The 18,514-nt window shown below is 42.9% G+C and overlaps 1 protein-coding gene across 2 annotated transcripts in view; it reads left to right on the forward strand.

Annotated features, from left to right (window-relative positions):
- Positions 1-18,514, forward strand: part of SMYD3 (SET and MYND domain containing 3) — a 714,044-nt gene that overhangs the window by 657,292 nt on the left and 38,238 nt on the right. The gene's annotated exons all lie outside the window — the stretch shown is intronic.

The raw sequence follows: 18,514 nt of genomic DNA on the forward strand, positions 1-18,514 counted from the left end.
CAGGCAGCTCATACCCTGGTGTGAAAGGCATACCTTAATGTGAGTGCTTAGTCGTATCCAACTCTTTACAAACCCATGGACTTGTAGCCCATGAGTCTCCTCTGTCCATGGAATCTTCCGGACAAGAATACTGGAGTTGGTTGTCATTTCCTCCTCCAGGGGGCCTTCCTAACCCCGGGACTGAACCAGGATCCTGCATTGGCAGGCAAATTCTTTACCACTGCACTACATGGGAAGTCCCATACCGTAATGACATGATTCTAAAAATATAGCACGTAGTTCAGCACTGTGTTAGAGCTATGAAGGGAAGATATGCTGTTATGGGAGTTTAAGATGGAAGGACCTGGCTGGTCTGGGGTGAAGAGGAGTGGCATTAGAAAGAGAACACTGCCCTCAGAGTGATATTAACCAGCAAGGGGCTGAGCCAGTCTCAGAGAAAAGCTGGCCCACTGGTCCTGAGGCAGGAGGGATATGACAGACTCAAGAATTTGCACAAAGGCTAGTGTGCTTGGGGGTGAGGAGGATGTGAAGGATGGGGCAGGCAGGACGAATGGCCCTGAAGGAGGCTGGCGAAATGGGCACATGCCTTCGACTGGCTGCTTTGCTACCTTGGTAGTTGTTTCAAGTTTCTGTTATTAAATGCAGAGGCCCCCAGAGGGTGTCTGGAGGTGATGCCAACTGCTCACGCAGTTGGTGTGAATTCCTGAGCTGCAACCTGCGGAGGGCAGTTGGGCAGGCACAGCCCGTGGCTGGGGTCGCCAGGAGAATCGTCTCCTGGCTCAGCAGCCCATGAGCAGACAGCACAGAGAACCTACTCCAGGGCAGGATGGCTGCCTCCTCTGCAGCGCTGCCGCGGGCATGCAGGGAGAGTGACGTGCCTGCGCAGTTTACCCCGGTGATTAACGTTATTTACGCTTTCCAACCAAGCATGAAAATACTCATTTGCATAAACTCACTCATCATTTAGTCTGCTTCAGGGCAACTAAATCTACCTCTTGTCATAAATATCCCAGACTCCATGCACTCGTGCCCCAAAAGTTGTCGTTTCACCGGAAAGGAGAGGAGAAGGACTTCTGGAGTGGAAGGTGGGTGCCTCGCCGTCTATGACCACAATACCTGGTGGTTCTGGAGGATGAACTGCTTGCAGACCCTTCACAGAAACTAGTTTTGGAGTCCTGAACAGGTTGGGTCTGGGTGTGAGAAGCAGAATAGGTAGAACCCGGTGTTTGGATGAGACAGGACGCGGTGGACGTTCCTGCGGGGCCGTGCCCCGCGCACCGTGAGCTCCGCGCCGCTGCGCTCCTGGCTGGCCAGTCTGTGTGGTTGGATGCTCCCTCTCCGGTCGCACTCTGCACCTGACCTGCAGGGGGCGCTTTCGCACGCAGTCCTGCTTCCTGAAGGCCTCTGGTTAAGAGGAGAGGCAGGGCTCTGACCCGGAAGGGCTGGGGCCATTCCGCGGAGTCACGGAGAGCTTAGGGAGGGGGAAGGGCATGGACACAGGGCTGTGGAAAAGTCACAAGGATGTCTGTCGTCAGGGAGAGGCGGTGGAAGCAGAGGGAATGAAGGAACAACAGGGCTGAGGGGCTGATGATGCGTTCTAGGGGGGAAATGAAAGAGAGAAGTGAGAGAAGAGAGAAAATAGGGAGCAAAGGCAGGATGGTGATCTGAAGAGACTCGAACAGCGAGGGTGAGGAGTGCAGCTTGGCGTGCTAATCCAGAAAGGCAGGAGATACAGGAAGCACAGCCATGGCAGAGCTAAGGATGCCTGCCCCCGGCTCTTGTTCAGCCTCATACGGAGCAAGCCCTGCCTGGAGAAAACAGGGAGCCTAAGGCCCTTGTCCCTCGCTTGCTTGCTCTGGAGTGGACAGGCTGAGAAGCTGGTGACACTTCAGCATGGAGAAGGCGCAAGGTGCGCGCGCGTGCATGGGTGCGGGCAAGCGCTGAATAGACAGGGCTCCTCACTCAGAAGGCTTCTCAGACCGTAGTTCTCTGCAGGCGGGGCCCCTCTGGCTTGCACTGGGAACTGCGTTCTCTGTGCGGGCCTGAGGGACTGAAGCCAAGCCTGGCACCACCTCTGCTCAGGGGCGTAAAGGCCTGGGCCAGGCGGTGGGGTAGGGTGGCTGGGGCTGCCATGCTCAACGGCAACAACTGGGTGTGAGAAATCTCGCATGTGATTTCCCGAAATTTGAAGTAGCCAGTAATAACTAAGAATTGTATATATTTTTAAAGGTAAGATAATTTCCACAAAAAAAAAAAAAAAAAAGGTTTTAAAGATTGTTTCTATTTTCTGGACTGTGATTCATTTACATAGGGTAACACTGGACACTTATGCCTAATCTTTAATCTGTTTTCTGTGCCCCAAGTTGCTAATCACACATACTGAGCATCCTTGAACTCATATCGTGAAAAGTCTTACAGCTTTTGAAAATGGAATTCCCTAGAATACACTGGTAGTAATGAGCATTGATAATCTCTTGATCCAGCTTTCTTTTGGAAACCAGAAGCAAATGAGGAGACACACCTTGACATAGTTTTGAAAAGCTGCCAGTAGTGGACATTTGCAGCAGACCTGAAATCTCTTCAGAGTTGGCCATTTCCTGTACTGACATTAGCAGCTTTCCTTCAAATGAAGGAAGGCCCTGTTTAAAAGAAAACATACACCAAAGCCCCTCATGTTCTGTGGCCAGCAATCTGGTACTTGAATAGAGAGTTCCTTGTAGTGACTGTTTAGAAAACTTTCACTCATACTAACAAGCAATTTCCTCCATCACCTGGTTCCTGAGTGCACTAGCTAGTAGAGATATGTCTCCTTTCAGATTCATCGTGATTTCTTAGGGGCTTTGCACTTTAATCATGGCCTTTCATTTTTGACAGACTAATCAGAATAGTGATGCCTTCTGCAGAGACAGAAAGGAGAAAGAAACACTGAGACTCCTCACTTTACCAGCTATTTGCTGCCTGACTGAAATTGAGAGACTAGGGCAGTGATCAAGTTGGAGTAAAAGAGCTGCCTGTTACTCTCTCCATACATCCCACCCTCTCCTTCCTCCCCCACCTCCATAAATCTGTTCTCTATGTCTGTGTCTCCTTTGCTGCCCTGCAAATAATTTCATCAGTACCAATGGGAATTTGCTATATTTCTCAGGGAATTCAAACTGGGACTCTGTAACAACCTAGAGGGTTAGGATGGGGAGGGAGGCAGGAGGGACGTTCAAGGGGGAGGGGACACATGTATACCTATGGTGATTCATGTTGATGTTTGGCAGAAACCAACACAATTCTATAAATCAATTATCCATCAATTAAAAAAAAAACATGAAAAGATGCTCAACATCGCTCATTATTAGAGAAATGCAAATCAAAACCACAATGAGCCATCACTTCACACTGGTCAGAATGGCCATCACCAAAAAGTCTACAAACAATAAATGCTGTAGAGAGTGTGGAGAAGAGGGAACACTCTTGCACTGTTGGTGGGAATGTAAATTGATACAGCCACTATGAAAGACTGTGTGGAGATTCCTTTAAAAAGTAGGAATAAAACCACTGTATGACCCAGCAATCCCACTCCTAGGCATATACCCTGAGGAAACCAAAATTGAAAAAGACACATGTATCCCATTGTTCATTGCAGCACTATTTATAACAGCTAAAACATGGACGCAACCTAGATGTACATTGACAGATGAATGAATAAAGAAGTTCTGGTACATATATGGAGAGGGAGGTGGGAGGGGGGATCGGGATGGGGAATACGTGTAACTCTATGGCTGATTCATATCAATGTATGACAAAACCCACTGAAATGTTGTGAAGTAATTAGCCTCCAACTAATAAAAAAAAAAAATAAATTAATTAAAAAAAAAAAAAGAACACTGTAGGTTTTAACAGCCAAAAAAAAAAAAAAGTTCTGGTACATATAAACAATGGAATATTACTCAGCAATAAAATGGAATGCATTTGAGTCCATTCTGATGAGGTGGATGAACCTAGAATCTATTATACAGAGTGAAATCAGTCAGAAGAGAGATAAATATCGTATTCTAACGCACATATACAGAATCTAGAAAAATGGTACTGAAGAATTTATTTACAGGGCAGCAATGGAGAAACAGACCTAGAGAATAGACATGGGCTTGGGGAGAGGGGAGGAGAGGGTGAGATGTGTGGGAAGAGTACCATGGAAACTCACATCACCATATGTAAAATAGACAGCCAGCGGGAATTTGCCGTGTGGCTCAGGAAGCTCACACAGGGGCTCTGTATCACCCTAGAGGGGTGGGATGGGGAGGGAGATGGGAGGGAGGCCCAAAAGGGAGGGGATCTATGTATACCTGTGGCTGATTCATGTTGAGGTTTGACAGAAAACAGCAAAATTCTGTAAAGCAGTTATCCTTCAATTAAAAAATAAATTTAGAAAAAAAAGAGCTGCCTGCACATGCAGTGACTACACTGTGTTTCCTTCCAAATTCAAATCAAGATATACAAGATTTTTATGCACATGAAATCCCATTGATTTGGCCTCATGGGTTTTGAATTTATGGTAGTTTAGAGAAGGCTTGGGCTGATGCTCACATTTCCAGTATCTATAGAAGAAAAAAAAAAAAGTTTCCTAAAAAGCAAATGATGAATATGTAGGAAATTATAGGGGACATACTCATTAATGCTGCCTTTAAGCATGCTATCCCAAATAAACACTGCTAATCATGGACAATTCCTCACTATTTATTAAAGCAGGCCCTGGCAGAGTCTCTATCTGGCAAGATTCTAGTAGCCAATGCTCTGTTATTGTACACACTTATATTTAAAAAAAGTCTTACTAAGGGAATCCAAAATTTAAAATTTCTATTAAATAAGTTGTTTAACCAGCCCAATTAGTCCTAATAAATAAAATTATATTTTCTTTTTAGAGAATGTTGAGACAACAGAATCTTTGCTTATCATGTTATTGTTGTTCAGTCCCTCATCATGTCTAACTCTTTGTGACCCCATGGACTGTAGCACACCAGGCTTCCCTGTCCTTCACTATCGCCCGGAGTTTGCTCCAACTCATGTCCATTGAATCGATGATGCCATCCAACCATCTCATCCTCTGTCGTCCCCTTTTCCTCCTGCCCTCAATCTTTCCCAGCATCAGGGTCTTTTCCAGTGAGTCGGCTATCTGCATTAGGTGGTCAAACTATTGGAGCTTCAGCATCAGTCCTTCCAGTGAATATTCAGGGTTGATTTCCTTTTGGGATTGACTGGTTTGATCACCATGCTCTCCAAGGGACTGTCAAGAGTCTTCACCAGCACCACAATTCAAAAGTATCAATTCTTAGGCACTCAGCCTTCTTTATGGTCCAATTCTCACATCTGTTCATCACTACTGGAAAAACCATAGCTTTGTTTTGACTAGATAGGACCTTGGTCGGCAAAGTGATCTCTCTGCTTTTTAATTCACTGTCTAGGTTTGCTATAGCTTTTCTTCCAAGGAGCAAGCATCTTTTAATTTCATGGCTGCAGTCACCATCTGCAGTGATTTTGGAGTCCAAGAAAATAAAGTCTGTCACTGTTTCCATTGTTTCCCCACCTATTTGCCATGAAGTGATGGGAATGGATGCTTCATTTTTTGAATGCTGAGTTTTAAGCCAGCTTTTTCACTCTCTTTCACTTTCATCAAAAGGCTCTTTAGTTACTCTTCACTTTCTGCCATTAGGGCAGTGTTATCTGCATATCTGAGGTTATTGGTATTTCTCCCAGCAATCTTTAAACCACTTTGTGCTTCATCCAGTCCAGCATTTTGCATGATGTACTGTGCACAGAAGTTAAATAAGCAGGGTGACAATATACAGCTTTGATATTCTTCTTTCTCAATTTTGAACCAGTCCGTTGTTCCATGTCTGGTTCTAACTGTTGCTTCTTGACCTGCATACAGGTTTCTAAGGAAGCAGGTAAGGTGGTCTGCTATGCCCATCTCTTTAAGAAGTTTCCACTGTCTTGTGATCCAGACAAAGGCTTTAGTGTAGTCAGTGAAGCAGAAGTAGATGTTTTTCTGGAATTCACTTGCTTTTTTCTATGATCCAACAGATGTTGGCAGATATGGAACCAGATCATCTGGTTCCTCTGTCTTTTCTAATCCAGCTTGTACATCTGGAAGTTTGTGGTTCATGTACTGTTGAAGCCTAGCTAAAAGGATTTTGAATATTACTTTACTAGCATGTGAAATGAGCGAAGTTGTATGGTAGTTTGAATATTCTTTGGCATTGCCCGTCTTCAGGACTGCAGTGAAAACTGACCTTTTCCAGTCCTGTGGCCACTGCTGAGTTTTCCAAATATGCAATATATTGTGCTTCTGTTAGGTCCATACCATTTTTCTCCTTTATTTTGCCCATCTTTGCATGAAATGTTCCCTTGGTGTCTCTGATTTTCTTGACAAGATCTCTAGTCTTTCCCATTCTATTCTTTTCCTCTGTTTCTTTGCACTGTTCACTTAAGAAGGCTTTCTTATCTCTTGCTGTTCTTCAGAACTCTGCATTCAGATGGATATATCTTTCTTTTTCTCCTTTGACTTTCACTTCTCTTCTTCTCTCAGCTATTTGTAAGTCCTCAGACAAACATTTTGCCTTACTGCATTTATGTTTCTTGGGGATGGTTTTGGTCACTGTCTCCTGTACAGTGTTACAAACCTCCATCCACAGTTCTTCAGGCACTCTATCAGATCTAATTCCTTGAATCTATATGTCATTTCCATTGTATAATAATAAGGGATTTGATTCACGTCATACCTGAATGACCTAGTGGTTTTTCCTATTTTTCTTCAATTTAAGTCTTAATTTTGTAATAAGGAGTTCATGATCTGAGCCACAGTCAGCTTCCAGTCTTGTTTTTGCTGACGGTATAGAGTTTCTCCTTCTTTGGCTGCAAAGAATATAATCAGTCTGATTTTGGTATTGACCATCTGGTGATGTCCTTGTGTAGAGTCATCTCTTGTGTTGTTGAAAGAGGGTGTTTGCTTATCATACATAATACCAACTTCCAGATAATTCATCATCTAAATCCCCAAAAGAAAATCAGGCTTCCCAATCCAAGAAGTATGTTTCCTTTCATATCAGGGCATTGCTATGTATAATCTTGACCTTCATATTTGCAGATAGCACTATTGTGTGTCTTGTGTAGGTAAGTTTGGCCAAAAAGACAGAAGTGTGGTCTACGGCAACTGTTTTCTAGATCCTGTGGCTGTTTGCAGCTTTTGTTTGTTTTTTTTAGTAAAAAGCAAATACCTAGGTATTTGTACTTTTCAAAAAATTCCAAGGTAATTCTGATATGCATCTGAATTTTAAAAAGTGATCAGAAGTTAAGGCTATGGTTTTTCCAGTAGTCATGTATGGATGTGAGAGTTGGACTATAAAGAAAGCTGAGTGCTGAAGAACTGATGCTTTTAAACTGTGGTGTTGGAGAAGACTCTTGGACTTCAAGGAGATCCAACCAGCCCATCCTAAAGGAGATCAGGGTGTTCATTGGAAGGACTGATGTTGAAGCTGAAACTCCAATACTTTGGCCACCTGATGCGAAGAGCTGACTCATTTGAAAAGACCCTGATGCTGGGAAAGATTGAGGGTGGGAGGAGAAGGGGACGACAGAGGCTGAGATGGTTGGATGGCATCACCAACTCAATGGACATGGGTTTGGGTGGACTCTGGGAGTTGGTGATGGACAGGGAGGCCTGGCGTGCTGTGGTTCATGGGGTCGCAAAGTTGGACACGACTGAGTGACTGAACTGACTGACAAGTTTTTCTATTAAATGGAAGGTTTGGTGATATAGAATTCTATTATTTTTCTCTTTACTAATCATGATATAATGGTATTGAATAATAATTACATAATCACAATAGTAAAAGATATTGATCAATTTTCACAATCAACAACCAGACAAAAAAATAAAAGATAATTATGACTGCAAGCCATAATGGGAACATGATTAACCTAACAATATAAAATAATTACATTACAGTTTAGGGTCTCAAGCAGAGTGATGTGGCAAGTGAGGGTGCATACATGCACATGTGTTCATCTGCCCGGTCTGTGTCTTTTGGTTGCAGGATTTGATCCATTTACATTTAAGGTAATTATTGATATGTATGATCCTGTTACCATTTCCCTAATTGTTTTGGGTTTATTTTCTGTAAGTCTTTTCCTTCTGTTTCCTGCCTAGAGAAGTTCCTTTAGCATTTGTTGTAAAGCTAGTTTGGTGGTGCTAAATTCTCTTAACTTTTGTTTGTCTAGAAAGCTTTTGATTTCTCCATCAGATCTGAATGAGAGTCTTGCTGGGTAGAGTATTCTTGGTTGTAGTTTCTTCCCTTTCATCACTTTAAGTACATCATGCCCTTCTGTTCTGGCTCGTAGAGTTTCTGTTGAGAAATCAGCTGATAACCCGAAGGGAGTTCCCTTGCATGTTTGTTTTTGTTATTCAGTCACTCAGTTGTGTCCAACTTTTTGAAACCCCATGGACTACAGCACACTAGGCTTCCCTGTCCTTCACTATCTCTCAGAGTTTGCTCAAACTCATGTCCATAGAGTGGATGATGCCATTCAACCATTTCATCCTCTGTCACGCCCTTCTCCTCCTGCCTTCAATCTTTCCCAGCATCAGGGTTTTCCAATGAGTTGGCTCTTCACATCAGGTGACCAAAGTATCGGAAGTTCAGCTTCAGCATCAGTCTTTCCAATGAATATTCAGGGTTGATTTCTTTTAGGATTGACTGGTTTGGTCTCCTTGCTGTTCAAGGGACTCTTAAAAGTGTTCTCCAGTACCACATTATGAAAGGATCAATTCTTAGGTGCTCAGCCTTCTTTACGGTTCTACTCTCACATCTGTACATGAGTACTGGAAAAAACCACAGCTTTGACTATACAAACCGTTGTCAGCAAAGTAATGTCTTTGTTTTTTAATACACTATCTAGGTTTGTCATAGCTTTCCTTCTAAGAAGCGAGTGTCTTCTAGTTTCATGGCTGCATACAACACCTGCAAGTGATTTTAGAGCCCAAGAAAAGACAATCTGTCACTGCTTACCTTTTCTGCTTCTGTTTGCCATGAAGTGATAGGACCGGATCCCATGATATTCGTTTTCTGAATGTTGAATTTTAAGCCAGCTTTTTCGCTCTCCTCTTTCACCTTCATCAAAAGGTTATTTATTTCCTCTTCGCTTCCTGCCATTAGAGTGGTGTCATCTGTATATCTAAGGTTGTTGATATTTCTTCTGGAAACCTTGATTCCAACCTGTGACTTATCCAGCCCAGCATTTCACATGCTGTACTCTGTGTATAAGTAAAATGAGCAGGGTAACAATATACAGCCTTGACACACTTCTTTCCCAGTTTTGAACCAGTCAGTTGTTCCATGTATGGTTCTAACTCTTGCTTCTTGACCTGCATGCAGGTTTCTCAGAAACAGGTAAGGTGGTCTGGTATTCCCATATCTTTAAGAATTTTCCAGTTTGTTGTGATCCACACAGTCAAAGGCTTGGATTACTGTGATGTTGACTGTCAATGAAGCAGAAGTAGATGCTTTTCTGGAATTCTCTTGCTTCCTCTATAATCCAACAAATGTTGACAGTCTGCCTTGTCTAAATCCAGACTATACATCTAGAATTTCTTGGTACATGTACTGCTGAAGATAGCTTGAAGGATTTTGAACATAATCCTTCTAGCATGGGAAATGAAGGCAATTGTCTGGTAGTCTGAACATTCTTTGGAATTGCCCTTTTTTGGGATTGAAATTAAAACTGACCTTTTCCAGTCCTGTGGCCACTGCTGAATTTTCCAAATTTGCTGCCATATTGAGTGCAGCACTTTAACAACATCTTTTTTTCTTTTTTGGATTTTAAATAACTTGAATTCCATCACTTCCACCAGCTTTGTTGGCAGTAATACTTCCTAAGGCCCAGTTGACTTCACACTCCAGGATGTCTGGTTCTTCATGAGCAACCACACCATCATGGTTATCCCAGTCATTAAGATCTTTTTTGTACAGTTCTTCTGTGTATTCTTGCCACTGCTTCTTAATCTCTTGTGCCTCTGTTAGGTCCATGCTGTTTCTGTCCTTTTTCGTGCCCATTCTTCATGAAATCAGATGTTCCCTTGGTATCTCTGTAATTTTCTTGAAGAGATCCATCTTTCTCATGCTATTTTGTTCCTTTATTTCTTTGCACTGTTCACTTAAGAAAACTTTCTTATCTCTCCTTGATATTCCCTGAAACTCTGCATGCAGTTGGGTTTATATTTCCCTTTCTCCCTTGCTTTTCTCTTCTTCTTTCCTCAGCTATTTGTAAAGCCTCAACCATTTTGCCTTATTGCATTTTTTTTTCCTTTGGGATGGTCTTGCTCAGTGCCTCCTGTACAGTGTTACAAACCTCTGTCCATGTTTCTTCAGGCACAGTCTATCGTATCTAATCCCTTGAATCTATTCATCACCTCCACTGTATAATCATAAGAGATTTGATTCAAGTCACACCTGAATGGCCTATTGGTTTTCCCTACTTTCTTCAATTTAAGCCTAAATTCTGCAGTAAGGAGCTGATGATATGAATCACAAGTCAACTCCAGGTCTTGTTTTTACTGACTGTATAAAGCTTCTCCATCTTTGAGTGCAAAGAATATGAGCAATCTGATTTCGGTATTGACCATTTGGTGATGTCCATGTATACAGCTGTCTCTTGTGTTGTTGGAAAAGGATGTTTTGTTATGACCAGTGTATCCTCCTGACAAAATTCCGTTAGCCTTTGCCTTGCTTCATTTTGTACTCCCAAGTCCAAACTTGTCTGTTATTCCAGGTAGCTCTTGCTTTGCTACTTTTGTAGTCCAATCCCCTATGATGAAAAGGACATCTTTTTTTGGTGTTAGTTCTAGAAGATCTTGCAGGTCTTCATAGACCTGGTCAACTTCAGCTTCTCTGGCATGAGTGGTTGGGGCACAGGCTTGGATTACTGTGATGTTGACTGTTTTGCCTTGGAAACAAACGGAATCCATTCTGTCGTTTTTGAGATTGCAACCAAGTACTGCATTTTGGAGTCTTCCGTCGACTCTGAGGGCTACTCAAATTTTTTCTAAGGGATTCTTGCCCATAGTAGTAGATATAATGGTCATCTGAATTAAATTCACCTGTTCCATCCATTTGAGTTCACTGAGTCCTAAGATATTGATTTCATGCTCACCATCTCCTGCTTGACCACATCCAATTTATCTTGATTCATGGACCTAACACCAGATTCCTATGCAATATTGTTGTTTACAGCACTGGACATTAGTTTCACCACCAGACATATCCACAACTGGGCATTGTTTCTGATTTGGCCCAGTGGCTTCATTCTTTCTAGAGCTGTTAGAAATTGCCCTTTGATCTTCCCCAGTAGCATGTTGGACACCTTCTGACGTGGGGTACTCATCTTTCGGATCTTATCTTTTTGCCTTTTTGGACTGTTCATGGGGTTCTCATGGCAAGAATACTATAGTAGTTGGCTATTCCCTCCTCCAGTGGACTACATTTTGTCAGAACTCTCCACTATGACTCGTCCATCTTGGGTGGCCCTGCACAGCATGGTTCACGGTGTCAAAGCTCCTTCACCACAACAAGGCTGTGATCCATGAAGGGGCCTAGTAGCTTATAGCACTGTAAAAAGATGAACTGGTAGAGACAGACCAGTTTTGCACTATACTAGTTATGTGATTTGGGATAATTATTTAACTTCTATGAGATAGTTTTCTCATATAGAATGGGAATAATATTAAATTCACATTACTGTAAGGATTAACTGAAGTAAGGACCCAACGCCTAGAAGAGTGCTTGACAATTCTCGGTACTCAGTAAATATTCCAGGACTGAAGGAAGCTGCAGGGTTGGGGTGGGGGGTGAGGAAGGTGGGGGTGGAGGGGAGGGAGAGATGTGAAGCCCCTAGGCACACAGCAGTCTTTGATCCATATTTGAGAAAAAAACAAGAACAGTGACATGAACAGAATTCCTCAGAGCAGCCTTTTGGGGAAGAAATTTACATGTGCCACTAACACAGACACATATACTTGTTTCAGATTAGAATGTTTTCATAAATCTAATCAGGTGATTCTGTGTCATTGGGCCTGACAATGAAAGCTAATCAGAAAAAATGAGAAAAGAGCTACTGATGGGAGGAGGGAGCAGCTCAGAGAAAAGGGAGTCAGGCAGTGATTCTGGGGAGAAAAGCAAGAGGGGAGTGTGGGGGGAGGCAGGGAGCCTGCCTGACTTGCAGAAGCTGCTCAGTGTCACTTCTTCAGTGGCTTCCAAACACATGTGACCTTCTGGGTATCAGACGCAACCTGGTTAGAGGCTAAAAAGACGAGAATTTCTGTTTAATGAATTGAATTTCTATAGGACAAATGTCCACCGATGCTCATGAGTATGCACACATTGTTTCCCTCCCTCCCCTCACCCTTCTCTCTCTCCATTTCCTTCCTAAGAGACAGATAAACTCATTAACTATAGAAAATGATAATCCATCTGGCTGAGCCCTGCTCCATATCCCTACTCAAGAAAAACACAGACTGTGAGCGCATAAACCTTGGTTAGCGACAGACACACGTGTCACCGTGCCCTGCGCTGGGACTCCTGCCGTTTCCATATGCCGTCTTGCAGAGTCACGGAGTTAGTGGGATAACCTGATCCCCTGCATTAACTAGTGTTGCAAGAAGTACTTTGGTGCCCAAGAGGGATCTGGAAAGGCTCTTGCTGTGCTTACCAGACCTCTTTGCCTAGGTGAAATAATAAGTTGTCTTTTTCCCAGTTGATTTCATTCCCTGCAAAATGCCCAAAACAGTTTCATAAAGAGGTCCCTTGGGAATGAGCCAAAAAAATAAAAAGAAAAAAAGCCAGTTTGAGGAAATGACTGAATTCTTAGATGCTGGGGAGGAATTGCTTGTCTGATAAGGACATCCCTTTGTAATGGCACAGCTCTCTAAAGAGAGCTGAGCTGAGTAGCTCACTGAAGCCGCCTCCTTTCTTCCTATCTCCTGTGCATCTTTTCTTAATGACAAACACCAAATATATGTCTGTAATTACAGAATGGATTCATCTGTATCACTCGTCTTTCTACTTCCTGGGCTTTTGAGGTAGATGCAGTGCTTTTTCAACTGAAAAGTAAGATTTACTCAGGAATGTACAGTGAATTGGGGCTTCCTAGGTGGGGCCAGTGGTAAAGAACCCACCTATGGCTCCTTATATAGGAGCCGTAAGAGCCACGGGTTCGATCCCTGGCTCGAGAAGATCCCCTGGAGGAGGGCGTGGCAATCTACTCCAGTATTCTTGCCTGGAGAATCCCATGGTCAGAGAAGCCTGGCGGGCTACAGTTCATAGGGTCGAAAAGAGTCAGACATGACTGAAGCAACTTAGTAGGAATGCAGTACACACATACAGTGATTTAGGCAAAAAATTCTTTATTCCATAGTGGAAACTAATGAGGTCTGCTGGTTAAACAGAACAGAGAGTCATAGAGTCTTGGATTAAAATTCGGCCCTGTTGCTAAGTTTCAATTTTTGGTTGATCCATAAAGATGCTCAAATGTTTTTCTTAAAAGTTCGCTGTTTCAATGGAAATGATTCAAGCAGTGGGGCCAGAGAATCACATTGTAAGCGCACTCACCACCCATCATGGCTTGTCTGTGGCAATTCCTGCTTCAGAAACTTGGCTGCCACTCTCTTTAATTGTGCCAGGGCTTCCCTCTCTTTTTAAAGCCTTCACATTTATTGGGTGCTGGCTGGCCTGGTTTGTAGCTGGGTGTGAAAGGTACCATTGCTCTGGAGCCTCAGGTCCTGCCTTGTGAGAGCTTTGCTGTACTGACTATAGATACTCTCCCTGCTTGGACCTGGCACACGAGTGGGTGGGTGAGCGCAGGCTCATGTGGCCTCATGAGCCACTGGGGTTGACTAAGCTGATACAGCAGGTACCGTAGTGTGCTCTCTCTTTCTGGCTGCAAATCAATATGATCTGTGTCACCTGCATTCCATACTCAGAACACTGACTTTTCATCAGCTTTTTGAATACAGGTGTTGTCTTGTGCCCAAAGACCTTTGTACTTATCGTTCCTTCTGCCCAGAATATTCATCAGTCTAATTTTGAGTCATCGATCAGACCCCAACTGTTTCCTGTTCTCAGAAGGTTTTTCCTGACCTTCCAGTTTAGAGTAGGTCTCCTGCTATTTGTTGTTGTTATGTTGCTCAGTTGTGTCCACCTCTTTTGCAACCCCATGGACGGTAGCCCACCAGGCTCCTCTGTCCATGGAATTTTCCAGCCAAGAATACTGGAGTGGGTTGCCATTTCCTTCTTCAGGGGATCTTCGAGACCCAGGGATCGAACCCACATCTTCTACATTGGCAGGCAGCTTCTTGATCACTAAGCCACCAGGGAAGCCCCTGCTACAGACCCCTACAGAAGCTTACCTGGTACTCAACAGACTTGTCGGTACTTCACCATGTCTGGCCCATCCCCAGTGATGTAAGCATCATGAAGAGAAGAACCATTATCTGCCTTATTTCCTCTTTATCTCCATGAAAAGGAAAAAGGAAAGTGAAGTCGCTCAGTCATGTCCAATTCTTTGCGACTCCATGGACTGTAGCATACCAAGCTCCTCCGTCCATGGGAGCTTCCAGGCAAGGTTACTGGAGTGGGTTGCCATTTCCTTCTCCAGAGGATCTTCCTGACCCAGGGATCGAAGCTGGGTCTCCCACATTGCAGGCAAACGCTTTACCATCTGAGCCACCAGGGAAGACATATTTCCATAATGCCTGGCATATAATGGGTGCTCAGTAAATAGTGAATGAATGAGTAAGTAAATGAATTAACAAATGACCAATCAGATAAATGGGTTCTCCTGGTTTCTTTCTCCCAGAGTGTTTGTCATATCAATGGTGGGGATTTTTCTTTGATCAAGAATATGCGAGGAGTGTTTGCTTTTCAACTAGAAAGTTCAAATGCCTGAGCAGGGAAATCCATTAGCCAATTGATATAGTCCTTGTGCCAGCAACATTTTGAGAGAGGCTAAGAGAAATCAGCTATTAGTGTTGAATAAAATTGGAAAATGGTGGAAATAGTACAATGGGAAGCTTATGACAGTCTCTTTACTTTAGACCTTACCTGTCTGGCACCAGTTTTAAAGTTTTGAAGGAAATTTCCAAAACACAGGCCACACAGTTCTACTCAAATGTAAATACTCTTCTATAGCCATTAAAGGATTTGGGCTCTCAATAAAAGATCTGGGGTCATTCCCTGTTTGTATTACCCTAGTCACATGTTCTCTGTTCATTGAATTCAGTGGTCAAATGTTGGCTTTGTTGAGTTCTTTCATTGGCCTAAAATTTATTTTTGTATTGGAATCCTTCCTTGCCCATAGATTGCAAAGTTGCAAACTACTAATAATCCCAGGTCTATGCTAAATTTCATTGGGTTCTGGTGCCATTCTTACTCTGTGTTTGGTTTGGAATGCCCTCACCCACTCTGTGCAATAACTTTCCATTTATAGCTGAATGGTGATAGTGACATTTGGGTACTGCTTAAGAAAATATTGAGAAATATTTAGTTTAGTTTAGTTTAGTTCAGTTGCTCAGTCATGTCCAACTCTTTGCAACCCCATGGACTGCAGCATGCCAGGCTTCCCTAAAAGGTCCCTAACCAATGGCAGATTATCATGCCATGTTGTTGTTTTTGTTCAGTTGCTCAGTCAGTCTGATTCTTTCTGACTCCCTTTCACTATCTCCCGGAGTTTCCTTACACTCATGTCCATTGAGTCAATGATGCCATCCAACCATTTTATCCTCTGTCACTCCCTTCTCCTACTTCCCTCAATCTTTCCCAGAATCAGGGTCTTTTCCAATGAATCCACTCTTCACATCAGATGGCCAAAGTACTGGAGCTTCAGCGTCAGCAAAAGTCCTTCCAATGAATATTCAGGGTTGATTTCCTTTTAGGATTGACTGGTTTGATCTCCTTGCTGTCCAAGGGATTCTCAAGAGTCTTCTCCAGTATGACAGTTTGAAAGCATCAGTTCTTCAGTGCACAGCCTTCTTTATAGTCCAACTCTTCATATCCATACATGACTACTGGAAGAACCATAGCTTCGACTATATGGACCTCTGTCAGCAAAGTGATGTCTCTGTTTTTTAATATGCTGTCCAGGTTTGTCACAGTTTTCCTTCCAAGGAGCAAACATCTTTTAATTTCATGGCTGCAGTCACTGTCCTGTGATTTTGGAGCCCAAGAAAATAAAGTCTGTCACCGTTTCCATTTTTCCCCCATCTATTTGCCATGAAGTGATGGCACAGGATGCCATCTTAATTTTTTGAATGTTGAGTTTTAAGCCAGGTTTTTCACCTTCCTTTTTCAACTGCATCATCAAGAAGGAGCTCTTTAGCTCCTCTTTGCTCTCTGCCGTTAGGGTCGTGTCACCCTAATGCTACGTGGCTTAGCGCAAGTTAGTGGACTCTGAGCAACTTTCCTGGGTTTTACACTGTCTTTAAACTGAAAGGGCTGAAGTAGATGATCTCTGATTTCTTCTAACTCTGAGCAGTCTATTATTCATCCTAACAACTGTAAGCAAAGCACATGCCAAGAATATCATCTGGCCAGCCAAATGCCATGGAAGATTGGGAGGAGAGGAAGGCAGATAACAGATCTCATGGTAATGTCTTTCAAATCCCAAAAGTTTAGAAAGTAGAATAAAAGCCTAAAGGGTCCTCTCTTTCCAGTCACTGTTGTGGAGTCTGGTCAGGCGGTTTGAGGCCCTTCCTGGCATCTTACATGACCTCACAGAACTAAGCAAGCTAATGGACATTTCAGTAGCAAGGCTGAGGGTGCACCCAGCACACTGCTTGCCTTGGCTGTACCATGCTTAGTGGTCAACCACCACACTTATGAACCTCAACTCACCAGAGTTTTTAAAAAAATTCCTTAGAGGTACCTGTGTCCCCAAATACTTTTCCTTCTCACTAACAGAAATGCATCACCTGGTTATATTGTTTTGAATTTTATCCATTAGAAATTCTTTGGGTTAATGAAAATTTCTTCTTCAGAATGCAAACATCTCTCTGAAATTATCAATCATTAACAAAGATAATTTAATAGGATTGCACTTTTTAACACCTTGATGAAATCAGACTATTCGAAAGGAAGATTGGGAGTTTTGACTGGGTGAAGAGGTTTCTTTCTTGGGAAGTGGGGAAGGCAGCTTATGTGAGGCACCTCTGACAAGACCACTGGTGAGTCCTCCAAGCTGAAGGGAAGAGTTTTAAAAAGGAGGAGATATGAACTGAGTGAAGACAAATGGCACTTACTTCAAAACTTTGATGTCAGTTCTAGAGCTGGTCCAGCCCCAGCTTGATGGGCTTGAGGAATTGCTTAAGGAAAAGATTGCCCCACAGGAACTTATTGAGTCTAAAACTATGGTGCATGTGTGCTAAATCACTTCAGTCATCTCTGACTCTTTGCGACCCCAGATTCCTCTGCCCATGGGATTCTCCAGGCAAGAATACTGGAGTGGGTTGCCATGCCCTCCTCCAGGGGATCTTCCCAACCCAGGGACTAAACCCGCGACTCAGTCTCCTGCATTGGCAGGCAGGTTCTTTACCACTAATGAAACCTGGGAAACTGCCTGTAAACAGAAGCCACATAGGTGTTCAGAGAGTTATTTTCCTCAGCAGTGTAAAGAGCCCTTTCTAGCAAGAATAGATGTAATTTGCAGAAGTGTTAAAAAAAAATCTACTTTCAACTGTAAAAATACTGAAATATCCAGGGCATAGCAAGCCAACTGTTCTGCCCTGTGATATGTGTGATCTTGAAAAATAACGAAAATGGAATAAGTCATTGTAAAGATATTGCTCTAATGAACATAGTTCTCTTTGCCAGCCTTTCTTCCTGCTAGCACATTATATTACTCCATCAACCTGGTAGAACATCAATAATGTCTTCAGAGAATAGCTTGTAAGAGCGGAGATGCTCTATGGCAGGATTTTTTAAAACAATGTAATTTGGCATTTCTCAGTTTTCCTTCATTTTGCACAGAGAAAACGGAAGACTATGATAAATATTTTCCACAAATGCCACCTTAAATGGAAACACAGCTGGTAGCAACAGTATCCTGCTATTTCTTTGGATGCTGGATTCCCAGTTCTCTGTGTGAACCATGTTGGCAGATTCACTGGTTTCACATTTTTTCAACAGTTTGTTTTTTTTTTCCAGTTACATGATGAATTTGGTTTCACCTGTAGGCGCCTGGTGGCAAGAGGTAATGTCAGGCTGCTGGCACGCTTGTACTCAGGGGTATCAGATCTGTGTTCTAGGGGCTAATTGAAATTAACTGGAGATATTTTAGGTGTACCTTGAGAGGTTAACAAAGTGCACAGAGCTAATCTAAGGCAAAACTTATATTGGGGAGATTTAGTGAGGCAGAGATGCAGACTGAAAAGAAAACAGACTCAGGAAGCAGTTGCTGGGCTCTGAACTCAGCTTTTCCATTTATT

Source organism: Dama dama, chromosome 14 (genome assembly GCF_033118175.1).
Source record: "Dama dama isolate Ldn47 chromosome 14, ASM3311817v1, whole genome shotgun sequence".
NCBI lineage: Eukaryota > Metazoa > Chordata > Mammalia > Artiodactyla > Cervidae > Dama > Dama dama.